Source organism: Bubalus bubalis, chromosome 2 (genome assembly GCF_019923935.1).
Source record: "Bubalus bubalis isolate 160015118507 breed Murrah chromosome 2, NDDB_SH_1, whole genome shotgun sequence".
NCBI classification, from domain to species: domain Eukaryota; kingdom Metazoa; phylum Chordata; class Mammalia; order Artiodactyla; family Bovidae; genus Bubalus; species Bubalus bubalis.
In genome coordinates, this window is record NC_059158.1 from 158,340,336 (window position 1) to 158,366,768 (window position 26,433).

The following is a 26,433-nucleotide window of genomic DNA, read 5'->3' on the forward strand; positions in this document are numbered from 1 at the left end:
TAGAGACAAGGGGCCATCGCATTGCAGGTCTCCTGCATTGCAGGCAGATTCTTTACCAGCTGAGCTACAAGAGAAGCCCAAGAATACTGGAGTGGGTAGCCTTTCCCTTCTGCAGGAGATTTTCCCAACCTAGGGATCGAACCCAGGTCTCCAGCATTGCAGGCAGATTCTTTACCAGCTGAGTCACAAGGGAAGCCCAAGAATACTGGAGTGGGTAGCCTATCCCTTCTCCAGCGGATCTCCCTGACCCAGGAATCAAACCGGAGTCTCCTGCATTGCAGGTGGATTCTTTACCAACTAAGCTATCAGGGAAGCCCTAAGGGACCATCAGGTACCTGAACATCTGTGGGCCCCCATCCCCACCTCATGTTAATAGATGCCCCCTCCAGACTCTACTGCTCTCCCCCACCCAGAGCATGGAGGGCACCTCCACCTTCCTGCCCTCCAGAGCCAGGGATCCCGCCCTCAGCTCTGCCTGCTGCTCATCCTCGGGGCCCCACTCAAGGAACCTGTGGTGGCCAGGAATCAGCCATCCTCCGAGACTTGGTCACTGAAGTGACACCAGGGAGTCAAGAATAATGCAGACAATGATCCCGGAGGGACCCAGCCCGCGCGCCCTGTGTGGACACAATCAGATGACCTCCATGTGTGGAGAGCCCAGCACCTCCAAGTTCACATTACGAATCCCCACTGGGCTCTATAAAGCCCCAGCCAGCCCCTGCCAGCCAGACCAAAGCAGGCTGGGAGCCCCCGCCAACTGGACCAGGGCTTGGCTTGGGACCGGGTGAGGGGTGAGTGTGGATGCCCACAGTCAGACAGCTACACAGTGCCCAGCCATGCGGGTGGGGGGTGGGGACTGGGCAAGTACAAGGCCCAAGGGTGAAGAGGGCAGCACCCCCAGGACAGCTCGAAGACACTGGCCTCCCAGACTGAGCCTCAAGCCTCAAGCTCTGGGCAGGGGGTTCCCGAGAAGGAGGGGGCCCCTGCCCTGGCTCCATTTCCTCCCCAGGCCTGGGCCTCCCCTCCAGGCCACCCATCCTCACCAGAGCTTGCTCTCAACCTGCTCTGCTGTTTCCTTCCCTTATATAGAGTTCTGCTCACAACCGGGAAAGGAACTGCGTCAAGTTCCTGGAGGCAAGAAGGAGCCTGTTCCCAGGGACACCTCGAGCTGAGGGGCGGGGGGCCGTGCCCCTTCAGGGCCAGGGAGCCACCCAGGGGCAGGGAGGGGGCCTGACCCTTTCCCCAAGCCCAGCAGTCTCCAACTGAGAACCCAAGCAGACAAGACACAGGGGTGACCCAGAGGGCCAACTCCAGTCACTGCCCCCAGAGTTCCAGGCCCATCCCTTCCCCAGATCCTCCTGGGCCAGGCTCCTCTTGGACCATTGACCCAGTCGTTCCCCCCTGCCAGCTCCAGCAGCTCCCCTGAACCCCAACCCTCCCTCTTATCCCGGGAGCCTCTTCTCAGGCCCCACTCACTGGCCGCCCCAGCCCCTGCCAGCCTCCAAGTCCTGTTGCACGCTCAAGAAGGGCCCCCTAGACAGGGAAGTTTCTAGCCACACCCCACACAGCAGCCCTGACCTGCACAGCCCAACCCCATACAAGAGGAGGGCCGGGTGTGCCAGACCCTCTTGAGCCTGCTGGAATGTGGTATTTCAGAGCAGACACTTCCCCAGAAGGTCGTGGCAGCAGCAAAGCAGGTGAGGTGGGTCTAGCACTGAGCGCCAGCAGGCCCGGCCCTCTGCAGCCGGTCCCCTTCAGAGCCTGTCCGGAGGATGGCGTAAGATAGCACCCAGATCTCTGGATGCCTAGCTGGTGGCAGAACATCTTTTCTGACCATCTGTTTCCCCTGGGACCCAAGCCGGGACCCCAAGGGCCGAGCTCAGGAGCCACATTGGCCCACACCCAACATCAGTGACCCTGGGAGGGCTGAGTTGCATACCGGGCCAGACTTCTCATGAGCAAACCCTTGTGAGCAAGAAAGTCAGAGAAGCTGAGTTCAACAGACAGGTACCAAGCGTCTCCTACATGCCAGGTCCTGGGAGCACAAGAGGGGAGCCAAGGGGTTCAGGGGAAGCCTGGCAATGACAAGGGTGGGGTGTGTGGGGCACGGGGAAGTACCAGCAGGGGCAAGAGGGCAGAGCTGGGCCCAGGACTTGACACTGGTCAGCGTCCTGGGTTCACAGCCCTGTCCCCTTTCTGCCTCCTCCTGGCTCCCTCACTGCCATTGACAACCACCCCACTCCCTGACCATCTAAGGTTGTTAAGCCAAAAACCTGAGGGTCAGCTGGACTCTTCCTACACCCCCGTCCCCCCCAAGCCTGGCCAATTCCTCCACCAGAGTATCCTTCCAAGCCACTCCCTCACCCCTAGTCTCTTTAAATCATGGAGATTCTTAACAACAGCCTCCTGACATCCGCCTCCTTGCCCTCAGCCCAGCTCCACGGGATAAAGTCCAGATGCCCTAATATGGTCCTCACAGCTCTTCGGGACCTGGCTGTGTCTCTCTTTCCAGTCCCATTTCTCACCTCTCCGCCTCGAAGCCCTCGCTCCAGCCAGCTTGTTTGTTTTTCCCATATGGTACACTGTGAGGTGGGGGTTATCAGCCCATTTTACAGAAGGGGAAACGAGGCTCTGAGAGGTCACATCCTTAGCCTGCACTAGGTAATGGAACCAGAGTTCCAACCTGGTAGCACCCCATGACTTGGCTCTGCTCAGGACCACAGCACTTTGCCCAAATCAGGGGTCACGCGTAGAGTTTCATGGGGGGCATGGCTTCTAAGGCAGGTGGGCTGGGAAGATGTCTGAGTCAAGAGGAGGGTGGAGGCAGAACAGGAGACCAAAATGAAAGGAGACTCTGAGCTGGGGTTCTGAGCAGAGTAGGGAGATTACTGAGAACATTCTAAGGGGATGTAAGAAGCCTGAGGAGAAACCGGCCACCACTGAGGAGCCCAGCCCGGAGCACTCAGAGGACGCAGGGCCTCTGTTAATAAGTGGAGGCACTCAACAGATGGTCTGACAAGCAGACTCCAAGGTCACCTTCTCCTAAGATCTAAAGAGCAGGGAAACCCCAGCTCTTCTTTCCCACCTGGAGAAGAGCCATTTGTTCTGGAGCAGGGGGTTGGAGGACATGGCCTCCAGCACAGAAAACACTGCTTCTAGGAAGTTCCTGGAAGAATCTGGTGAAGGAAAGGACTGTGGTCTGTGGTCAAGGTTCTAGTGGAACCGGGGACAGGGAGGAGGTGATGGGCACACAAGCAAGGCAGTGCACTCCTTCAACAACAGTCACAGGGGCCCTCGGTGCCACGTTCACGGCTTCAGAGCCAGAGGGGAATAAGGATGGCCTGACCCGGTGGGGAACTTGTGGCCCAGTGGAGGAGACAGGCATGTAAACAGAGAATTATAAACGAGCCCAAGAACTGCTGTAATGGAGGTATAAGAGGGCTATTATTTCACTGGGATGCAAGTCCATCTGGTTTTCCAGAAATTACACCCAGAGGGAGACTGCCCACCCTGCCCCCTTACTCCCCATGAGGGTTTCTGTCCCTGATGAAAACTTGAAGGATCAAAGTCTTTGACCCTAAGCTGTGCTAAAACAGTGAGAAAAGAAGGATGCGTGGGAGAAAAAAAAAATGTATTAATAAGAGCAAGGGGGAAACCCAAGAAGCCAGAGGGGTCAGGACCTGCCAAGGAGAATGAAAGGGGCCCCAGCAGAGGAGGCTGGGGCAGGGGTGGAGGAGAGGACGGGCTGAGCCAGGCCCCAAACTGAGAATTCCAAGGCTGGGAGCCACCCTCAAACCTGCACAGACAAGAGAGGTTCCCTGTGCCTTCCTAAACTCAGCCATAGTCAGCTCTCAGGACAACAGGACAACAGCTTCCAGGCTTCAGTCCCTGCCACATCTTCAGGAGGCTTTGCAAACCACAGGTGTGCATGGCTCTGTTTCCTAATCTCAATGATACCACTGACTATCTGGGGTAGCATCAACTGGACAATAGCTTTTGAGGAGGGAAGGCTACCCGAAAATCGTAAGATGCATTCCAAGTTCAAAAGCATTAAACAGAATGTAGGAGGGAAAAAAAGACATCTCAGATTTGAAGAAATGGCCGAAAGCTTTTTTGGTTATTCAGGCTTCTCACGCTGCCTGCATCACTGCTCAATGCTGCTGCTGATCAGGAAGGTCTACCCCCGTCTTTAAAGATTTAAGGCTTGCCAAAAGAAAAGCAAACAGGAGAAAATTCTGTATTCTCCAAGCCCATCTATAGCCTTGCATTCCCTAAGCTGCTAAAAGTCATTTTGTCTCATCACTTGACGCCAAACTGCTCTGAACCTAACACAAACGTGGTAACTGGAAGTGGGTTCAATTCTAAAAGATCATAACACCTTCTGCTTGTGGGTCCTCATTTCTAAATTCCTGAACACACTGAGGGGCATGAGTTTCCAACCAAAAGATAAGACGTAAGATAGAAAAGCCCTGGATTGGGTTAGTGGAGTGGAAGTCACTCAGTCGTGTCTGACTCTTTGTGACCCCATGGACTATACAATCCGTGGAATTCTCCAGGGCAGAATACTGGAGTGGGTAGCCATTACCTTCTCCAGAGGATCTTCCCAACCCAGGGATCAAACCCAGGTCTCCCACATTGCAGGCGGATTCTTTACCAGCTGAGCCACAAGGGAAGCCAAGGGGACGCTTATTCACCTCGTGGTACAAAAACAGAAAACTTGAAGATTCGTCCCTAAAGAGCCACTGACTTGCCACATGCAGGCCCTGCTCAAGGGTGAGTATTGTCTGAATACTGTCAAGACAGCAGTGAAACAGGCCAGTGACTTTCTAAGATGCACACAGCCTATGAATGACAGGTGATTCTTGCACCAAACCTGCAGCTGCCTTCGAGGAGCCCAAGGGTTAGACCTGGGCTCAAAATCCATCTGCCACAGACCAGCTACTGAGAGCTAAACTTGGGATAAGGAGACCTACTTTGCAGAGTGGTTGCATGCGCTCGTGCTAAGTCTCTTCAGTAGTGTCCGACTCTGCAATAATATGGACTGTAGCCCGCCAGGCTCCTCTGTCCACAGGATTCTCCAGGCAAGAATACTGGAGTGGATTGCCATGCCCTCCTCCAGCGGGATCTTCCCAACCTAGGGATCGAACCCGTGTTTCTTACATCTCCTGCACTGGCAGCCAGGTTCTTTACCACTGGTTGGGAGGACAAAATAAAGCTGACTGAGATGACACAAGTAAAAATGCCTGGAACACAGCACATGCTTGGAAAACGTTAGCCCCTTTCCATGTGAGCTGGACGCGGTTCCTGCACCTCTCCATGCCTCAGCGCCTTCATTTATAGGTGAGCAAACTGTACAGGGTGTACCATGCGCATTTGATGTGTTGCAACTCACGTAATCCTCTCTTGAACCCTGTGACCTAGGTTCTGTTCACAGGCCCACTTTATAGAGGTCAAAACTGAGGAACAATAACAGAATAAGAGGAATCTACCTTAAGTCAGAGCTCAGAGCAGTATAAAACAATGCAAAAGATTACCATCAAAACAATTCAACTTTTTTCTTTGCACTTCCAACTGTTACACGGCCTAAGCGTCAATTATCTGAAAATTCACTCATGTAGAAAACTCCTGGGCCACAGATGGCAGCAGCAGGAGGAGCCAGTGTGATGGTTCCGCACAATTAGTGCATGTCAAGGGCTGGTGTTCTGGAGCCCCATCTGCTCTGATGGACTGTTCAAGGGGCCCCAGGGGCAGGAGGTCCCCAGAGCAGGACAGCCCAGCTCCCGCAGCTCCTTTAAATCCATCTGCGGCCCAGTCACAGGAAGCCCCTTCCCGATCCCAATTAGCCAGCAGCAGAGACTTGAAGCCAGGCCAGCACTGAAGGCCAGCGGAGGCCTGGCTGTCACCAGCATTGTTCGGGCTCCATCTGACGCATATCCACTCCCCCCCTCCCCTCAATGTTTCCTTGTTCCCCCGGAGGCCCTTCAAGATGCATGCATCCGCATCCAAAACCAGATCTGAAAGGAAGAGGGGGTGGAGAGAGGGGCAGGGGCAGCGGAAGACCGGGCTCTATCTGGCTGGTAAAACACAGGCAGGTTTTCAATACACAGGAGAGAGAATCCACATCAGATAGGGGCTCCGGGGACCCAGAGACACTGCACAGAGCTCAGATGCCCGGAGGCACACACAGTGCACCCACACGTCACAGGACCACTGCCAGGCCCAGATGCAGAGTCACTCCCTGGTGCCCCCTCCCTGCCCCACCCCAAGCAGAGCCTCACAGACGGGAACACACCCCCTGGCAGGGGCAGTCTGCACAGCCCTGAGCTCAGCTGACTTCAGGAAGCCAGAAGGGGAAATGACCCACGTGGGCAGACAGTGGGGAGGGCCGAGCATGAACCGGCAGAGGTGGGCAGCGTGAGGTGCCCAGAGGAGCCTGCCCACCCACTGAGGCTGGACAAGTGACACTTTCCCCTCGGACTCACCAGGACCACCTGAGCCCTGGGCATCCTCCCGCTACAGCAGGTTGGGGGGTGGGGAGGCGAGGGGCTGTGTAAGGCACACTGATGGAAGCTGGATACGAGATGGCAGAAACAGGACGGCATATGTACGAACGATGGGGCAGAACCAACTAGAAGATAAGCATCCTGAGAACGACGGGATGAAGACGTGGAAGCAGGAATTTTGGAGGTGGAGGTGGTAAGGAGGAGCAAAACAAAGTTCAGGGCTTATGGGACAACTGCTTTATCTGAATACCTACCGGGTACCATTGACTTCAGACACAGTATCACATTTAACCCTTTCAGCAATACGCACAAAAAGCAACACTTCATTCCTCCATATGTGACCACTGAAACTCAACCAGAAAACTTAAGCTGCCCAAGACCACTCACTTCCGAACAGTTGAGCTGGCACTCAAATGCAGGACAGCCAGAATAAAAAATCTATACTCCTTCAGGCGATCAAGTCACCAGGGTGATTTGAAGACAAAACAGGGCAGCTATGGGGTCAAAGCCAGGTGGAAGTATAGGTGGTGGGAGGGGCTAGTGCAGAAAAACACAGGAGAGGCAAAGGGGCAGGGGATGCAGGCCTGCAGCTGCTAAGCTCCAGGAGACAAGGGACACCGGGCTCCTAAGGAGGGCAGGGGCTGTGGAGCTCAGGCTGCGTGACTCAGTGGCTGGGCCTCCAGAGAGCATTTCCGGAGCCCTGGACAGCTCTGTACAGTCTAAGAGCCACCTGCCCGACAGACACACTCAGCCATTACTCACAACTGTTACTCACTCCTCGCTGTATGCCCTCCGCTAAGCACATCACTTACTCCCACTGTCCCCTAAGCATGACCAAGGGGGAGCTGGCAGATCTGCCTAGTTCCCTCTCTTACTCCACCAGCTCTCATCCTGCCAGTGCGTCCCCACCTAAAAGAGTGGGACAGAGACCCAGAAGCTCTGGCCCCTCAACTCAAGACAGCTGTTGCCCTCTGCTCTGTTCCAAGAAATGGAGCTGAGGAGTGGTCACTGGGCAAAGAATCTTCCAATGCCAGGGCTGGAAGGGACCTCCCCAGCATCTCAGCAGACTTCTCAGTAGATGCCTAAAGACCCTCCAGGGCCTGCACCTCCGTGCCAGCTCTTCCCAGAGCCCCAAGAGCAAGGACCTCTCTGTTCAGAAAGAGCCATGGACTTGCAGAATTTCAACACCCTGTTAGAAATCAAGAACTCTAGCTCCACCCTCTCCTCTCATAAATGAGGAAACTGAAGCCCAGAGAGGGGAAGTGATTTTCCCAAACTCACACAGTGCCAAAGAGGGACTAGAAACAGGCCACGTGAATCCCCCTGCCATCAGTCCCTCCAGCTAACCCTTCCCCTGCCCCAATTCAGGGCAGGGCCCTGAAGTTTACCCTCTCTCCCTCCTGTTGCAAAGCAGCTGCTCCTCCCACCAGACTACTCCTCCACCCCAAAGGAACTGCAGCCAGACAGTAGTTCATGCAGAGCAATCACTTTCTAACAGGGAAGGGGCATCAGAAACAGGCTGCCCAGGAAGCAGGGAGACTGGACCACAAGCCTTCCAAAGGCCCTGGAGCTAAAAAAAGGTCAGGACCTCTGGCAAGAGATGATGGAAAGAATTCCTCGGGTCTCAGCTGGGGACTAGGGAGAGTCCTGGCCTCCTCTCTGCTCACCTCTCCTCCCCCACCCCTCGCCCCAGCTTGCCCCTGCTCTCCCAGGACTCCAGCCGGGAATCCAGGCCTGGCTGCTGCCTCCGCTCCCACGCTCTGCTCAGCTCAGCTGGCCACAGCACAAGCAGGCCCCTGTGTGGCATCGAAAGCAGCTCACAAGGCACCAAAGATTCTTCAAAGCCTCCATCTATCTCTTGCGCTCCCCTCACCTCCCTCTGGATGGCTCCTCTCATCGCTGCCAAGAAGCCCCTGCCCCACTCCCTCCCTCTGCACCAAAAGTGGTAATAACAATAACAGTAATAATAACCACAGGTCCCCCACTCCAGAATTCTTGCCCAGAGAATTTCATAGACAGAGGAGCCTACTGTCTATAGGGACACACAAAGTTGGACACGACTGAAGCAACCTAGCATGCACACGTGCAATATGTCCATAGGACACAGATCTTTCTGGTGCCCACATTTCACAGTTAAGTAAACTGAAGCCCTGGCAGGTTAGATAAGTGGCTGGCAGGCACACAGCCTGCAGGAGGTGGTCTCAGGATTCAAACCCAGACAGTGCAGCTGCAGGGTATGTGGTCTTGACCTCCATGCCACTCCACCCTAGGGACAGGACCTCACTTCAGGAAGTTAAAGCTCCTGAAATCCTTGCTACCTCATCCGCACAGTCGCTGAGCACTCAGCCTCTGCTACACTCAACCTTCCTCTTAGCTCTGGACAGGCAGCCCATCAGACACTCACCAGTCCACTGACGGTCAGATGGGACACCACTGCCTCCACCTGACCAGGGGACGCCCTTGTTCATGTGTGAGCACCTACTGGGTAAATAACACCTTCTAAAGGAGTCTCTCTTGCATAACTCTTTAGAAATGGGAGCTGCCAACAGTCTACCCTCACTCCCGCCTGCTGCATTCTGTCCATCCGTTTGTGTGTGAAGCCGTGCCCAGGCTCTCTTCTGGCCCGAAAGATGGCCCAAGAAGACCTCAGTGCCTCCCCAGCCTTCTGACCCCAGAGAGGAAGACAGCACGTGGGAAAGAAGCCCAGAGGCGTGAAGTGATTCAGGGGAGGGTTTCCCAGCCCGGGGACCCCAGGAGGCTGGCCTTGGGACCTGTCCCCAGTCTCCCTGGCCCAGTCTGGCCTTCTCAGGTGCCCAAATCACCATCTCTTTGTGCTTCTTCTCTGTCAAAGCCCTCTGCCACTTCCCTCTTTAACCTCTCCTAGTAAACCCCCCCAGTTAAGCCCCAAGCACCACCTCCAGGCTCCCCCAAAGTTAGCCTTCCCCACACAAACCACTTTCTGTGGGCTTGGCCTGTGCCAGGCACTGAGCCTCTCAAGTGGGCACTTCACAAGTACGATCTCATTTCATGCCCACCACAACTCTATGAGATTGCATGTTAACCCCATTTTACAGATGCAAATACTGAGGCTCGGCACGAGGTCAGGCAGCTAGTAAGCAGCAGAATTAGGAGGGACACCAAAGCCTGACTCTGACACGCGGCTGGAGCCATTATTTCATCCATCATTACAGCATGCCCCTGTGCCTTTGTGCAGGCCTCCCCTCATGCCCAAAGAAGCCTTTGTCCCTTTTCCTTCCTGCAGAACTCCTTCTCAACCTTCAAAACCCATCTCAAACGGCACCTCTTCTCCAAAATTTTCTCCATTCTATCATCTCATGTGCACTCCTTCCTGCTTGATACACCTTCTGCATGCTGCAGAGACCCTCCAGCGACTCCCCTTTGCGTCCTACCAGAGCATGCATCCCTGGCCTTTCCAGCCTCACACATATCCCTGGCACCCTGCCTGGTAGAGGGCTGACACCCAGAAAGCTTTAAGTGTGCCCAGCTGCACTCAGCCATTGCCACACCGCCTTGGCAGCGAGTCCAGGGCACTGCCCTGGCCCAAAGAGCCAACCCCCAACCCCACGCAGGCATCTAGTGCCCCCTAGTCACAGCCACCACCCCAGTCCATGTCTCTCCTGACTGGGGGCTGCTCCCCATGCTTCCACCTTCCTGGCCTGGCGGCCCCTCTCTGCTCTACCAGCTTGGCTGTTTCTGGGAGTCTCAGCCGGTGATTAGGGCCCTAATCAGCAGGACTTCCTGCCAGCGACTGCCAGAGGTGGGGGCAGGGTTGGGGGTTGGGGGAGGGAAGCAAGGTCAATCCAAGGTGAAGTTCAAAGCCTGGGACCAGGGGAGGCTTCGGAAGGGACATGGACTCACAGACTCCTCCAGCCCAGCATCTCTCCAGCCCTCTTGCCTACAGATGAGGACACGGGGCCCAGCAAGGGAAGGGACTGCTCCCAAGTGCAGGAAGAGGCAGGTGCCTTGCTCTCCCACCACCCTCGGCCACAGGGACCCCAAGGCAGGAACCCTTCCTTACATGTCCTTTGAAGCCCCCTGCCTGCCCCTGGGCAGCCCCATCCCAGGATCAAGCCCCATGCTGAACCCACAGGCTGCTCCCCATAAAGGGCTGTCAGAGCACAAGACTGCTCAGGTCTGATTGAGGTCAAAGGTCAAAGGTGAGCCCCTCCTCTAGATGAGCAATGGCCTAGAAATGGGACAGAAATGAGCAGGGGCTAAGACGGGGAAGACAGATAGGGCCAGGCTGAACTCAGAAACCCTCCCCAGCTGTCATCATCATCAGCCCAAGCCTATTCTTTCTTCAAAAAAAAAAAATTGCTTAATGCCTTTTACAGCTGCAACTAGGCGGGCCAGGGGTCCGGAAACAGAGCTCACACACACCCCACACACCCCCTCCTCCCGCCCCCCGACCTGGAGCAACCTCAGCCTCCCTGGGTGGGAACCAGGACCAGGTGGAGAGGGTATGTGGCAGGTCTTGAGGGCTGACCCTGACTAATGAGGAACATCGGGGGCGCCGGAAAGCAGATGACCCCAAGAGAGGCCTGAGATGGAGAAAGAGCATGACCAGGAGCCTGCAACTGCCACCAGGGGGTCAGGGCTGCCAGCTTCAAGGCAGACAGGAAGGGCTGGGCGTGGTTCTCCCCCACCTCCTCCCAACAGGGGATGGAACTAAGGCTACAGCGAGAGGGATGCAGGTTAGACCTCGGAGAGACCTAGAGGGCGTGAGACGCAGCAACTTAGAGGGCGTGAGACGCAGCAACTTGCAGCATTACTGGGGGAATCCCACTTTTAAAATATAGATGCTACCCCTATGCATGTAGCCCATGGTCAAGGGGAGCCTGCCTGGAGGCCAGGCCACATCCTTGCTGAGCCTGGGAGTCTCTGATCCGGTGACTCTCATCAACAAATGGGATGGGAGCCAAGAAGGGGAAACTGGGCTGGTTTATAATAACGCGTCTTGTTTACAGTGATGGCAGCTTTCTCAGAGTCCTCCGTAAACACAGCTCCCTGGGCAGAGAAAGCCTGGAGAGGCTCCCTTATCTCCCACCTCCCCTCAGTCACACACAGAGAGTTAGGCAGGGAAAGGAAATCTCTTCTCTAGGCTCTGAGGCTAGGACCCCTCGAAGGAAAACAATGCCACTATCTCCTCCACTCTCTGGGCCCATAACCCTCCCTGTCTTAGGGCTGGAACAGCCACAACAGGCGAGAAAAGAGCCAACCCAGAGTTGGGCACCTAGAATAACACCACCACCACCACCACCAATAATAATAATAATCACTAATATTTATTGAGCACTTACTATGTGCCAGGCACTGTTCAAAGTGTTTTCAAGAAACTAACTCATCCGATCCTCACAAACAAACCATGGAGCAGAAATTATCATTAAAACTGGCAAGGGCATTATACTAAGTGAAATAAGTCAGACAGGGAAAGACAAATACTGTGTGATGTCACTTATATGGGGAATCTAAAAAATGCAACGACCTCGTGAATAGAACAAAAAAAGAAGCAAGAATCACAGATACAGAGAAGAAACTAGTGGTTACCAGTGTGTGTGTTTGGGGCGGGGGGCGGGGGGCAGGCAGGGGGTGCTAGAGAATAAGTGCAGGGAAGTGGGAGTTACAAGCTATTGGGTGTAAGGTAGGCTACAAGGATGTATTGTACAACATGGAAAATAGCCACTATTTTGTAATAACTGTACATGGAGTGTGACCTTTAAAAATTACATTAAAGAATAAACTTAAAACATTTTAAGCTATCTAAAACTGTCCCCTGAGCCCATTAGTCCATGGGTTCATGTTAAGCAGCATTCTGCCAGGTAGAACCAGCATCACCAGGGAGGCGAAAGGCACAGGCCTGCCCTCAAGGAGCTTGTAATCAGCAAGAAGACAGGTGAGCACAGAGGAAGCCTGCAAGGGCTAGGAAACTGGGAGACGCCCGTATTCTCTGCTGGAGAACGCCTAGGAAGTTTCCAGGGGATCTGACCTGGGACGGGGCCCTTCCCACAGGGGCAGATAGACAGGATTTGGCCCTCCTGTAGCACCTCGTGCCTCACCAGCTCCCTGGGACTCCGCCCTCCTGGGCCAGTCCCTGTCCGTCTCCAAGAACACCCAGGCCCAAGCTACAGGCTTCCAGCCCTAAAAAGGCAGGGATTAGAGCGACCAGATAAACCCTGGAGGAGGCAGCGCCAGGGACTGGCTCGGGCCCACCTACCACCCCCACCCCACCCAAGTTCCCACTCCATAGAGACCAACCACCCTCCCGGAGGGAAACCAAAGTGTGGAAGAGAAGAAAGATGGCCAGGGTCACCAACCTGGGTGAGAGAGCTGGCCAGGGACCCAGCTGCACCTTCTGAAGGCCTCCACCAAACCCCCAACCCATCCCACGGGAAAGAGTTTCAGGAGACTGAAGATTAGGAAGGAGGCGAGGGCACGAGTGACCATGCATAATGGAGGGACACCTGGGGTGTGGCACGGACCACAAGGCTGGCAGCCCTGTCACCCCCACAACCCTCGTTCCAGTTCACTGGTACCCATACCTCTGCAAGCCTAATAACTTTGAAAGCTAAGACCAGGGCCATAGCGGGTGGGGACAGTACACGGGAAGTCCCCCCAGTCTCCCCAAACCACTCTCTCCCTCCTGCAGCACCGCACTCATTTCTGATTTGCTTTTTTCTGAGTCTAGTAATTGGGAGGGCTTTCCTCTGCCCCACTTCAGCACTATCCCTCAACTGGGCCTGTTTCCCTTTCTGGAGCGAAAGAGACTAGGGACCCCAGAAATAAGCCAAGAAGCCAGAGCGGCTGCACCTGAAACCCTTTGACAGCCACCCCAGCTCCGAGCCTGACATCTCCAGCCCCTCACCTCCTGCGCCTCCCATTGGTCTTTATCAGACCACAGGACGATGGGTCCTAATTAAGCAGCCTCATCAGGTCCCGAGGTGCTGAAGTCAGACATTAGCAAGGATTTCATCCTCTGTCAAAGCCAGGACCCTCCTCCTTCAGTCTCCCACTAAGAAGAAAGAGGCTTCCCAGGTGGCTCAGGGATAAAGAATTCGCCTGCCAATGCAGGAGATGCCGGTTCAGTCCCTGGGTTGGGAAGATCCCCTGGAGAAGGAAATGGCAACCCACTCCAATATTCTTGCCTGGGAAATTTCACGGACAGAGAAGCCTGGTGGACTACAGTCCATGGGGTCAAAAAGAGTCAGAAGGGACTGAGCATGCATGCACGCACTAAGGAGAAAAGGGCTCACAGGCCATCCAGAGAGGAGGGGCTGCAGAGGGAGGCAGGTTGGGACACCCAGCATGGGTCCAGAGCCCAGCCCAGAAGCCCACCTTGACGCTCCATCAGGGGAAGCCCAAGGTTCCCAGGGTTTGGTGCTCAGAAATCTTGAGCCCCACCCCCACTCCACCTCACCTCTCTGTTCTCAAGGACCTCCCTCCCCTGCCACCCCCAACCTTGGAAAACAGGTCTGGAAAGGCTGGTGTGGGGGGAGCAGGTGGCCAGCTCCTCCCACACCCCAGAGAGGCCCTAGAACAACTCTCTTGGCTTGCATCTCCAGCTGTTAGTTACACAAACCACTTCTAGCTGCCCCGACAACCCCAAACCGGTATTATTTTACAAATTCAGAAACTGAGGCTCAGAGAAGTACAACCCCTGTGTTTTTCGCAAGATCTTGGCTCCACTGCCTACCAGCTCCAGGCAGGCTGGGGAGGCCCCTTTTTCCAGTAGGGGACAAACTGGGGAGGAGCTCAGACTACCCATACTAGCACACTTCTCTGCCCCTCCACTGCCTCCAGTTAGATGTCAGGGCAGGAAGTGGGCTCTAACTGAAGAAGGGCAGGGGTCCCCTCCATTGCACACCATGTCCTGAGCCCACAGGTCCGCTCCAACCCTTGTGGGATTAACCGGCAGGGCAAGGCAAGGAGCAGGACAAGAGGAATAGGAAGAAACTCAGGATCTTTGCAGTAAGCAGCTGGGACAACGTGGTGGCCTGGTGAGCAATGGGTGTGAAGGCAGAGCATCAGGTTCGCTGTTCCCCAAACACTGGCAGGGAGAAGGAGGACCCTGAGAGGTCCTGCCAGTGCCCACGCCCCAGGCCAGAGGCCACTGCCTTTCTGCTCCCTGACCCCAGCGTCAGAGAATTCCCCGACTCCAAGGATCCCAGGACCTCAGCATCCCCAGAGACCTTCAAGGTCATCCCTTCTAACCACATCCCAGCTCAGGAATCTGTTGTCCAGCTTCTGTCCGAACTCCTCCCTGGACGGGAAGCTCACTACCTTACAAGGCAGCCCTTTCTCCCACTGACCTGCTAAGCTTGTTAGGAAAGCCCTACGTTAAACAGACCTAAGCTTCCTTCACCAAACAAAAATCCATTCTGCCCCTTTGCTTCCTATTCTTACTTCAATAGAAACAGGACACAGAGTTCCCAAACTCCAAAGCTTCAGCCACAGTCCCTCAGCAATGAGAAGATGGTCACCAAACAGTAACCTCGTCTCTAAACTCCTCTGTTCCCCATATACCCCAGCCCTACTCCAGCCCCCTGTGTTCACAGCTCCAGACACAACAGCACCCCCCCCCCCCCCCCCCCCCACCGCCGTGGGAGACTCTGAACTGGGGCTTTGGGGGAAGTGAAGTGTGAAGTCTGGGATGAGGGACTTCATCCCAGGAAGAAGGGCCAGGAGGGTTCAAGGCCAGGGGTCTGGAAGCAGAGGTTGGTTCCCAGGTTGCCTCCTCCGCCACCCAAGACTTCTCAGCTCCAGATCAAAGTCCTGGCTTCAGTTCTACTGGCCTGGCTGAGACCCTCCCAGGCTCTGGCCCACTGTCTCCACTCCAGACCCTCTGCGGGACAGCAGAGTCAAGGCCAACCCTAAGCCGTAAGCCCAGTGCTGATCCCACTGACAGCTCTCCCAGCAGGCTCCCCATCCAGAGCCAGGCCCAGGGCCTCCTTCCCCCATCCCTAGGCCAGAGAGTTCGGGGCAGAGGATGCCTTAAGATGTAGCAAGTTTTGAGGTCCTGGGGGGAAAGCCAAGGTGGGGGAGACTGGAGCAGCCACCCACTGGCAGGGGTGGAAGCAACTTAAGGCCAAGCCTAACCACAATGGTCCCCACCCCACCCAGGCAGTTTCAGGAAGGGGCCCAGCAGAGACTCAAGGGTGTTCCCTCCCCACGTTCTCGAACCTCTGGCTTGGCTGGGCCACACAGAAGGCACTCTGGAGCTCCCAGAAGATAAATTTTTGTTCCCTGAAGGCTCTAGAACCCTCATCTCCAGCCACCTCTCTTAGCCTTGCTCCACAGCCATCTGTTCTGCTCTGGCCAAACCAGCTCCTCTCCTACCCAACACGCATTCTGGAGGGAGACTGACTTGAGAACACAGTGGGTCACCCCTCGGTCACCACTCTCCCAGTTCCCTCTTCTAAGAAAGTAGCCAACCTAAAAACTGGGCAGGCAGTCCCGGCTCTGGTCCTGAAGGAGGGGTGGGGAACAGACCCTGAAGTTAGCTCTGTATGGATGCTCGGGCTTGGGAAGGGGTGGCACACAGGGTCAGGGCCCAGAGAGAGCAGTGGGGAAGAGGTGGGGGGGGGGGGGGTTAAAAGGCACCTGTGTGTGTCTGTTCATTAACCACCTGGATTAGCTATTTCTGCCCAGAGGGGTGAGAAAGGAGTAGGAGCTGCTGGTTGGGGGAGGGAGGCAGGGGGCACTCATGCCCGGCTGTGCCCATGGGCAAAGGAGCAGTGACCCATGAGACGTGGGCCTGCCAGACCCTCATTCTCCACCGTGGCCACCCCGCCCCGCCCCCAGGGGATGAGATATGAGAGGAAGAAGAGCCCCAAGGTGGGAAAAGGTACCCAGTAACAGCTCCAGCCAGCGGCAGGGGAAGAAACAGAGAGAAAAACTGCCTACGTCTCAGTCCTCTCCGTGACAGAAAGCAGGCAGGGGAAGGGACCCTGGAGACTGAATACCCTGACCTCCCGCCGGCCTCAGTCAGCGAGTCCTCCTCACTAGTCCCTGCTGGCCTCGGTCTCAAGCAGCCACTGACACCAGCAACTTCTCCAGGAAACAAAACTCCTTCTGACTGGCAACCGCGCCCCAGACATCCCTGCCAGAACCAGACACTGACGGCGGCAGGGGACTGACATGATGGCCAGAACGGGCCACTGAGCCCGGAGGCATGTGACAAGGCGAACCGACTCCCCGCTCCCCTAATTCGTACCCAGACCGGTGGTCCTGACAGCATCGGGGCCGGCAGCCCGCTGCACACACACACAAACAAACACTGCGCACACCCCACGCTCACCTTTCCGGTAGAGGAGTCACTGGGCGGGATGGGTGTCTGGGCTCACAGGACGGGGCGGTGGGCAGTGATGGGGCCGCAGCTGTGGCTGGCAAGAAGCTGGTTGCCGAGAGGAGGGCGTGAGTGAGCCTTGTGTCCAGGCGGGGAGCGGGCGCAGGGAGCGGAGCCGGTCCCAGGGCCACTGCTGGGAGCAACTGAGCGAGAGCGCTGCTCGCCCGGTTCCCTCCCCCAGCGGAGGCGGGCGGGCTACCGGCGCACCGCCTCCTCCTTCCCCCTTCCCAGAGCCGGCCAGCGGTCCGCCCGCAGCCTCCTTTAACCCCTGAAGCACTCGGCCAGGACACTCGCCCTCAGCTCCCCGGCAGAGCGGCTGGGAGTCAGGGCACGTATGCCTGGGGCAAGGGATGCCAAGAAGGGTGACCTGCCCCCTCCTTCAGCCGCCGGCTCTGCAGTCTCCCTGGGGACATGCAGGGAGGGGCAGAGGGGTTTCCGGGGCAGCGGTGGGGAAAGGGGGCAAGATGCCAAGAAGTCCAGAAACCCCACCCTCCCCTCCCCCATGGAAGAGACACAACAGCAGACAAATGGCCCAAGAGCTACTGGGTGGAGAAAGGATGGTTGATGAGACAGTAATAATAATAGCAACTCCCAACTTTTGTAAACCGCCCTGCTTTATACTGTTTCCAACTCATTTTGTGACTGGAGACCTAGAATCTCACTTCTGAACCAGCTTTTGTTTTTTTCTCTGTCAAATGTGGGATAACAACCCTGGCTTTTTTCCTCTGGGCTGAGCTAGGACATTTATGACTGTATATTCAGAGTGATTTGAATTGAACTCTAGTTAGTGAAATGCACGCTTCAACTCTCTTTGAAAAATATTTAAAAAATAAGATGGATTGATGGAGGGAGAGAGAGAAATGTGATAAAGCAAATATAACAAAGTGTCCATTACAGAATCAGGGGGTTTACCATGTTATCCTTTCAACTTTTCTACATGCAAAAGATTTCTTACAATTAAAAATATTAGGGGAATGGGACTTCCCCAGTGGTCCAGAGGTTAAGACTCTAGGCTTCCACTGCAGGGGGCACGGGTTTGATCCCTGATTGGGGAACTAAAATCCCACATGCCCTGTGGCACAGCCAAAAAACAAAACAAAACAAAAAATTGGGAGGGAAATGTGATTTGAAACTTGGAGTACCACACAAATGACAAAAGAAACAGATAGGATTATCCTGAGGGGTAGGGAAAAGTCATTTGCCTCACACCTGTTTGTATGCCCGGCACTTAATGAATATTCTCTCTCACTTAAGTCTTTGAATCTCCCTTGTTATTTTAGCTGAAGAAAGTGACCTCCAAGCGGTTAGCTGACTTGTCCAAGACCACACAGGACGGTGCAGAGTGGGAACTCTGATCCCATGGGCTGGATCCAAAGCCAAGCGCCCCACCACTCAGGCCCTCCAGAGATTCAAAGGCCCTCCTCTCGGCCATCTGGGCCACCTTCCTGTGAGGTCCTGGGCCAGCAGGCCAGTGACCTGCACCTCGGAGCCTCCTCAGGTTCCCCGGCTATCCAGTGAGTATGGATGGGAAGGTTTTTGAGATCTTTTCCGGCTCTGATGCTCAGTAGTTTTTTGAATCCAGCCAAACCCTTCCCCAAGCTTCAATTTTCCAAAGAGTAAAGTGATAGGGGAGGCCCGGGAGGAACAAACAGCCTTAGAAAGATTTGGTGCCATCTGGGGCCAGTGTCACAGAGATGGTCACCACACTTCTAATGTCCCCTTCACTGTCACCACCTGTGACAGTGAAGCCCAGGAGAATGGAGGCAGGAGAGAGAGGCACCTCCTGCTAGGGGGGGGCGGAGACAGAGGAATCCTTGCCTCCACCCCCTGTCTCCAGAGCAAGATGACCTCATCCCTTCCCAGATGCGATGAGTTTAGCCTCCCAGAGTCCCAAATTTCAGCATCTCGGGACCTACCAGCCTTGACAGCAGCCTCAATCTAAGCCCATGTGTACTGACCAGAGATGGGAAAGTCCTGGCCCCACAGAACGTGCCTCTGAGACGTTCTAGACGTTCCAGACGTGCCTCTGGCTTCAGGCCTCCCCCGGCCCTCACTGGCTCCAACTCTGGGGCAAAGCTGTCTCCAAATACCCTGGTCCTGCCTGACCCTCACACCCGCCGCAGACCAGGGGCTGCTCAGGAGCTTAGGCCAGCCCTGGTCAGGGGAGGGAAGGGAGAAGGGTCCATGTCAGCCATCGAGGCTCTTCCAGAGGTGGATGGGGGAGTCTGCTTTAAAAGAGGACCCCTCTCCTGGTCAGAGAAGTGTCATCCTCCCCCATCGCCTCCTTCCAACCCACATCCACTATCATCCTGCTTGACATCAGATAGTGCCTGGTTCCCCACCACCTACATATCCAGTCCCAGCTCTGCAGCAGGACATTAAGAACCTCTGTGATGCGGTCCTGCCCTTTGAACCTTACCATCACACCATTCAGGACAGAGTTCAAAAGCCACATCCTCCATGCATCCTTCACCAATCATTTGGCAGATACTGACCGCTCCTCTGAATACCTGACACTCTTGCTCGTATACTAACACTGGGACAGACACTTGTTAGGTGCACTCCTATATCTCCCAATAGTTGAGCAAAGATTTATTTGTCCTTTTCTTTCTCCTTTCCAACTGTGTCCAGTGCTTAGCACAATGTTGACACCTCCAAGCAAGATTACTAGAGTGGGTTGCCATTTCCTCCTCCAGGGGATCTTCCTCACCCAGGGATGGAACCTGAATCTCTGTGTCTCTTGCATTGGCAGGCGAGTTCTTTTACCACTAGCGCCACTTGGGAAGCCCTTAGTAGATTCTCAATAAATGTGGAATAAATAATGGAATAATGGAGAGATGGACGGGTGATGGATTAAAAATTGAATAAAAGGGCTCTTTTAAACACTTAATTCTGCACAAGGCTGTATCAAGATAAATGTATGCAGATTTTTATCTTCAAAGTTATATGATGGCAGACAGAAAGCCTGACTATGCTAAGACATGGGAACCATCAGACTGATGGATGTGCCAGGAGCATCCCACCCTCCCCAGGTCTGCAGCAGATGCGGCGGGGGAGGGGGGGGCTCTGAGAAGCACCCTCCTCCAGTGGTGCCCGGAGCCCCACCATTATTCTCCCAAACCACCATCATTCCCTCTATCCCAGCCTTCCTGTTCCAGCACCTGGGTACAGAATCATGAATTCAGCAAGTCTCTAAAAACCACACAGAGAGGAAATCAAGGAGCTAGAGGTTTTCAAAGGAGAGCAGCCTTGCCCTGTATTTCCAAAAGCTGTCCCATAACCGATCTCACATACACACACACACACACGCGTGCGCGCGCGCACACACAAGAGCCAGAACTGCTTTCTCGAAGAAGCCTGCTCAGCCCTTCTCTCCCCACCCAGCTCCTCCTCCTCCGGGCTGGGGAAGACAGCATTCCCAGGGTTTCCCATCTCCCATCCCCCGACCCCTCCCTCCTTCCTGAGCCAGCCCATGCCCCCTTTCCCTCCTCCCTCCTCCCATCCCATCCCCAAGCGCAGTCCCGCACATCTGGTTCCAGTTGTGGTTGGTCCATTCAGGGGCAGGCCTGGGGGGTTCTCATAAAACTGAATAATACCAGTGTTGGAGCCCAGTGCAGCTGGGGGAAGGGAGGGCAGGAGGCCGAAGGGAGTGGGAGGGAAAGAAGCAGCAGCCGGGAGGCAAGGAGACAAGAAGAAGCGAGAAAGGAGCAGGGCAGTGCCTGGCATCTAATGAGCGTTCAATGGGTGCTTGTTAATGGCAGATTAACGCTAGAGACACGGAGGGTAGAAAAGCCAGGAGGAGATAGGGGGACAAAGAGTAGGGACCCAGAGGGAGGAAGGAGAGGAGCTGGGGGGGTGGGCGCCCATGGAGCCACAGAGAGGCCATTGAGAAGAGAGGGAAAATGAACGCTCATGGTCGGGGCCAGGTGCTGAGTTAGACACTACCACGCAGAGCGGAGGGGATGGGACAAAAATGGGGCCAGAAGGACACAGAGAGACAGAGAAAAAAGAGCCAAGAGAAGGTCAAGGCCCAAGATTCTCTCAGCCTCTCAGCTCCCTGGGAGGTGGTGGGGTGGGAATGGGGGGCTGTCGAGCCAGAGCTGATCTCACTTGCTCCTTCATTTCACTTTCATCACTATTTAAATGCCTACCCTGCACCAAACCTTTCCCTTGTGTTCATCCACACAGACCCCCATCAAAACCTGGTAAGTGACTGTGATTCTTATCCCACAATTAGAGATGGGCTCAGAGCAGTTAAATGATTCACCCAACATTACAGAGCAGCTGATGAAGGAGAAGGAATCTGGATCCAGGTCTTCCAGCTTAAGAAGGCTCAGTTCCCATATAGCACAACCAGGCATTCTGGGTCCCAGTGCTCCCCCTGGAGGGCACCATGTCACTTGAACCCCCACTCTTGAGAGGCCAGATTCCCAGCCTCTTACAGTTCTGAGCTGGGCTAAGAGTTAAGAACACCCAGCAGGGAGGGATTGGCTTCTTAAATCTTCCTAGGGTGGGGGCAGGGGAGTGGCCTGCAGGGGAAGTGCTGGAGTCAACCCCTCCAGCACCCTTGGACCCCACTCTCCTCCTCCTTCTCCACCACAGAGAAGACAGGGCCACATGCCTGGACCCCAAAGGGAGAGGCCCTGGGCCTCAGAACCCTGCTGGGTCCAACACACAGCTGGCTGGGAGCCAGACCCCGGGGGACCACCCTAGGCATGTTTGTCTGTGCGTTTGGGTAGCAGCCTCCCGCTTCTGACCACACCACCCCACTGCAGCTGGGAATGAGTTGAGGCTGTCCTCCAGAATGCTTTCATCCCAGGACCACCCCTGGGACCCCTGTCTAGGGCACCCTCCAAAGCTGACTCCAGGAGCCACACCTTGCCCTGTTGCCCCACAGAGCCCCTTCTCCCTCATTTCCTTCGTGAGCCTGGGCTTCGCAGCTCAGGTCACTGGTTGTTTCCTTTCCTATTTGTCATCCTTAACACTCAGGCCAGACTGAAGCAGGAGACGGACGCCCCCTCCTCACCCCACTCCCCTATTTGCATCTCATTTGCATGCATTCCCAGCCTGTCTTAGCGTACAGCCCAGCCTCAGGCCCTCCGCCACACAGGCCCCCCAGGGAGGATGAAGTGCTATGTGTTAGTCACTGAGTTGCGTCTGACTCTCTGTGACCTCATGGACTGCAGCCCACCAAGCTCCTCTGTCCATGGAATTATCCAGGCAAGAATACTGGAGTGGGTTGCCATGCCCTTCTCCAGGGGATCTTCCTGACCCAAGGATCGAACCCAAGGCTTCCACATTGCAGGCAGACTCTTTACCGTCTGAGCCACCAGGGGAAATGAATCAGGGAGAAGAGGCAACAGGCCTTCCACATTCTGGCTTCCTTCTCTCAGATTTGTACCACAGTCTGAGGATGGAGGAATCAAGAGGGCAGGGAAAGCCTGGGGAAAACGGTCTGCCAATAATGTGTGCCCAGGACACCTGCTGGCAGCCCCTCCCTCTCCGGAGCCTGCCTTAGTTTCCAGCCAGGAGAGGCACTGGGAGTCAGTTCCAGCCCCGCTCAGCCACCAATGGCTTGGGGACCAAAGGTCACTCCCAGTCCCTCTTGGCTTTCATCTCCTTATCGGATAACCTCAGGTCCCTTGGAAGTTTCCAGGCAGATGTTGATCCCTGGCTGCTGGTGTCAGTTGACTGCACACAAATCGCTATCTCCCCTGAGAAGTGCAATTTTAAAGCATGAAGGACTCTGAGATTCAGATGCCTCCAGGCAGGATTCCTCTTAGCCCTCCCCCAGTGATGATTACTGGCTCAGCCTGAATCCTTTCAGAGACCCACGTCCCTCCCCAACAGAGCCACATCCACCACCAGAACTCCTTTATTATAAGGTTCCTGGACTGGACGGTGGGGGAATCCCCTAACCTGAATTATCTGGATCTCAGGAAGGTGTTGGCAGGATTCATGCTGAAATGCTTAGAGAAAAGATAGAAAGTCGAGTGGATTCCTAGCCAGCAAGCCAAGGAGTGTTGATTAATAGATCAATGTCAACTTCCGGACTTGCCAAAGGGCTCTGTCCTCTGCCCTGGCTTGTCCAAAATACTTATCAGTAACTAAGGCGAAGACTCAGAATGGAGGCTACCGAGCACACGAAGAAAACAAAGAGCAGAAAGAAAAGCTAAGGTATCCAACTGAAGTGCAAAACCAACTATAAAAAAGGTTAAAATTAGCAAGGAAACATTTTTCTTGCAGTGAAGTCCTGAACTAAGATTCAAAGGTCATTTTTTTCAAAAACTGAATTAATCATGTAGGAAAAGGTCTAAGATTTGGTGAAAACAAATTCAGTTCATACGGCAGAAGGTTATGGCTGACCCCAGAACTTTTGCAACTTTTGGTTGCCTGAAGAAAGGTATGGAATCAAAATTAAAGGAAGGGAAGGTTCCATTCAACTCCACACAGCTTAGACATCATCAGAAATGTCAAGTTCTCTTCCACAGGCTACAAACCAATGAGCATCCAGAGGAGGACAACAGTACACACTCAGTAAATATTTCTTTTAAAAAAGCACAAGAAAGGTTAATTAAATTGGGCCCCATTTTTATTTCAGATGATAAAGAAAGGATACAACATTCATCATCAAATACTTGAAAAACTGTCTTGGGAATGTGAGCCAGAGCAAATTCCACTGCCCATGTACACCTCCCTTTGTCTTTCTGCCCCTCCATGTGTGAATTCCTTGAGCCTGGGACCACTTCCCATTCATCTCTGAATGTCCAAGAGGCAGAAACAGCCAAGGCTGAGCAGTTGCTAAGGACAGGATAGCATCCTGACAAGGCCAGGCCTGCGGGTGCCAATCAGCAGAGTAAACGCTGGCCCCAGCATGAGAACCAACCTCTAGCCAAGCCAGCTGCCAGGCAGGAAGAGGCAAGGATCCGGGCTGGTGGCTGAACTTCCAGCTTGGACCTGCTATCCCAGGCCGGCTCACTGGTCAACTAGCCTCCTACTTCCTAAAGCTGCCTCCTTGCCTGCCCAGTAGCTCTGTAGGGACTGGCACTAGCTTGCCACCTTTGCCCAAAGTCTGAAGCCCTGCAGCGGCCCACTTCCTGCGAAAGGTTGGGTTCCTCTCCCTCCTCTCTCATCACCAGCATGGGGTTCGCCCACGCCTCACCCTTCAGGGCATCTACTTCCCTCCCCCGAAACACCCCCCGCCCCATTTCAAGGTGCCCCTCATCTCATCATTCCTTCTCCATAACATCTAAACACACGTCTCCAGAGTTCCTCTTATGACTGTCTCCTTGCCCTGGGCCCCCTGGCAATGAGCTGCTGAAAATTTCAGCCCTTGTCCTACTCTCAGGCTCTCCCCAGATTTTTTTTAATTACATAGTACTTTTAGGGTTGGACAGAATCAGAGACTTCCTTCCTGAGAAATGAGGTTCCTATAGATAACAATAATCCCTATAGATAATAATCACCATTTGAGCTCCACCTTGAAATGAATTGATGTCCTTCCCTGCATATGAGAATCAGAGAAACCTGGCCCCCTCCTCCCAAGGCTCAGGAGTGGAGAGAGTGTCCAGGCTTTGGAGTTATACGAGCCTGGCCAACCACTCACTGGCTGCATGATCTCAGGCAAGTCACTTAACCACTTAAGGCACTGTTGAGTGCAGAGTCTGGCCTAAGCAGCATTCTTCCCCCACTCACGTCCCGGTATGGTTATGCTCCCCCCACATCCTACTCCTTCAGAGAAGCCATCACCACCCCCACCCAGAATCAAGATTCATCTCTTCTTCCCATAAAACTCTTTGGTCCCGTTTAATAAATGCTCAAAATTTATTGTGCTTTCCATGTTCTTAGAGCTTTGTGGTTATTAACTCGCTTTAATCCTCTTAACAACCCTAGGGGTATTGACCATTATTAATCCCATTTTATAGACAATGAAACTGAAGTTCACAGACATCACCTATGACTGCGATTACTCTTCTAGCTGAAGCAGCAGCATCCATCAGGCAGGGACCTCAAAAGGTCCTAGACCTCAAAAGGACTAGGCCTTTTGAGTCGACATCCTGTATGACGCAGGGCTCCCCCTATGCCTGGCGTACCCCCAGACTCTGCCTGCACATCCCCAGCCCTCAGTTCCTCCCACACACAAGGCAGCTCCCATTGCTGAGAGGCCGCCTGCTCCCTGAGATGCCTGGTTTCGCTTCAGAGAACAAAGCTCAAGGCTTTAGTCCTAGGTGGCGCTAGTGGTAAAGAACCCACCTTTACCACTAGGGCATGGCAACTCACTCCAGTATTCTTGTCTGGAGAATCCCATGGACAGAGGAGCCTGGTGGGATAGTCCATAGGGTCGCACAGAGTCAGACACGACTGAAGCAACTTAGCATCACACACACACATATACACACACACACACACATACACATAATCACTCACAATCTCCCAGAATAGTCACTTCCTAAGCTGGACATTCCCAACTCTTTCAGTTGCTGGATCTTTCCACTTTCTAGGTGTTTAGCTATTTCTCTGGTTCTGATCCTTTTCCAGCTGCCCTTCATTCATTTGTTCATTCATTCATTCACTCATTCAGTCAACAACTGTTTTGTGAGCACTGCGGGGTGGAAGGAACCAAGCCAGGTGGAAGGCCTGCCCTCAACATCTGGAGGAGGAGAGACACGGAACAAGCCAAAGTATGACACAAGTATGCAGTGAGGAGCGAAAGAGCGAGTTGCCAGTGGGAGGGACCACATCCCTCCCGACCACTGGCGTGCCCTCCACCCACGTCAAGCTGTCCATGCCGGAGCGCGCTCACTCTGCACCACAGCCCTGGTAGGAGGTGTAATCCCTGCCTGCTCTGAACAGCACAGGAAGCTCAAGAGGTGAAGAGGTGAAGTCACTTGCCCAAAGTCAATCATGATAAGATGGCAAAGTAGAGGTGATACCATCTTATCTCCAGAGGTTCAGAGAAGGTTCCTTAAGATCCATTCCCAAACTACTAACCCCCCGGCCACACACACATCCCAGCAGCAGCTGACCATGAAGAGGACAGTGGGCCTGCCCTGGCATGTCCCAGACCCCACGTTGAGCCCCTAGTGCAACACTGGCTTCACCAAGATGGCAGTCACCCTAACGCCAGGCCATCTGCTTTTCTCCCACTTAATGTCACCTTCACACCTTTGACCTTTAGCCTGGCTGGCTTCAAGGTGGCTGGAAGGACTGTCCAAAAGGACATGAAGAGGTCCAGTCGCCAGCCCCTCTTGCATGAGACATGGCCCCTGGTCTCACTGATGGCATCAGGGAGGGAGCAAGAAGGGCTCCAAAGTCTGGGTTAACAATCCCCCCAGGCTCTCCCCAAAGCCACCCAATCAGGACTCACAAAATGTTGGTAAGAATCTAGAGCTGACCAGAAAAACTCTGGGGATTCCCAGGTGGCGCTAGTGGTAAAGAATCTGCCTGCAATGCAGGAGACGCAAGAGACAGTGGTTCCATCCCTGAGTGGAGGAGATCCCCTGGAGGAGGGCATGGCAACCCACTCCAATATTCTTGCCTGGAGAATCCCATGGACAGAGGCACCTG

At 54.4% G+C, this 26,433-nt stretch overlaps 1 protein-coding gene across 6 annotated transcripts in view; it reads right to left on the bottom strand.

Moving 5' to 3' along the window:
* The window catches only part of TNS1 (tensin 1), a 219,627-nt gene that overhangs the window by 133,958 nt on the left and 59,236 nt on the right, over positions 1-26,433 (bottom strand). Inside the window, exon 1 of one of the 6 annotated variants that reach the window (XM_044937781.2) lies at positions 16,819-17,171. The exons of the other annotated variants lie outside the window; for them this stretch is intronic. The gene's annotated coding sequence lies outside the window, so the exon portion shown is untranslated. Of the gene's footprint in view, positions 1-16,818; positions 17,172-26,433 lie in introns of those variants that run through there. 6 annotated transcript variants of the gene reach the window in all.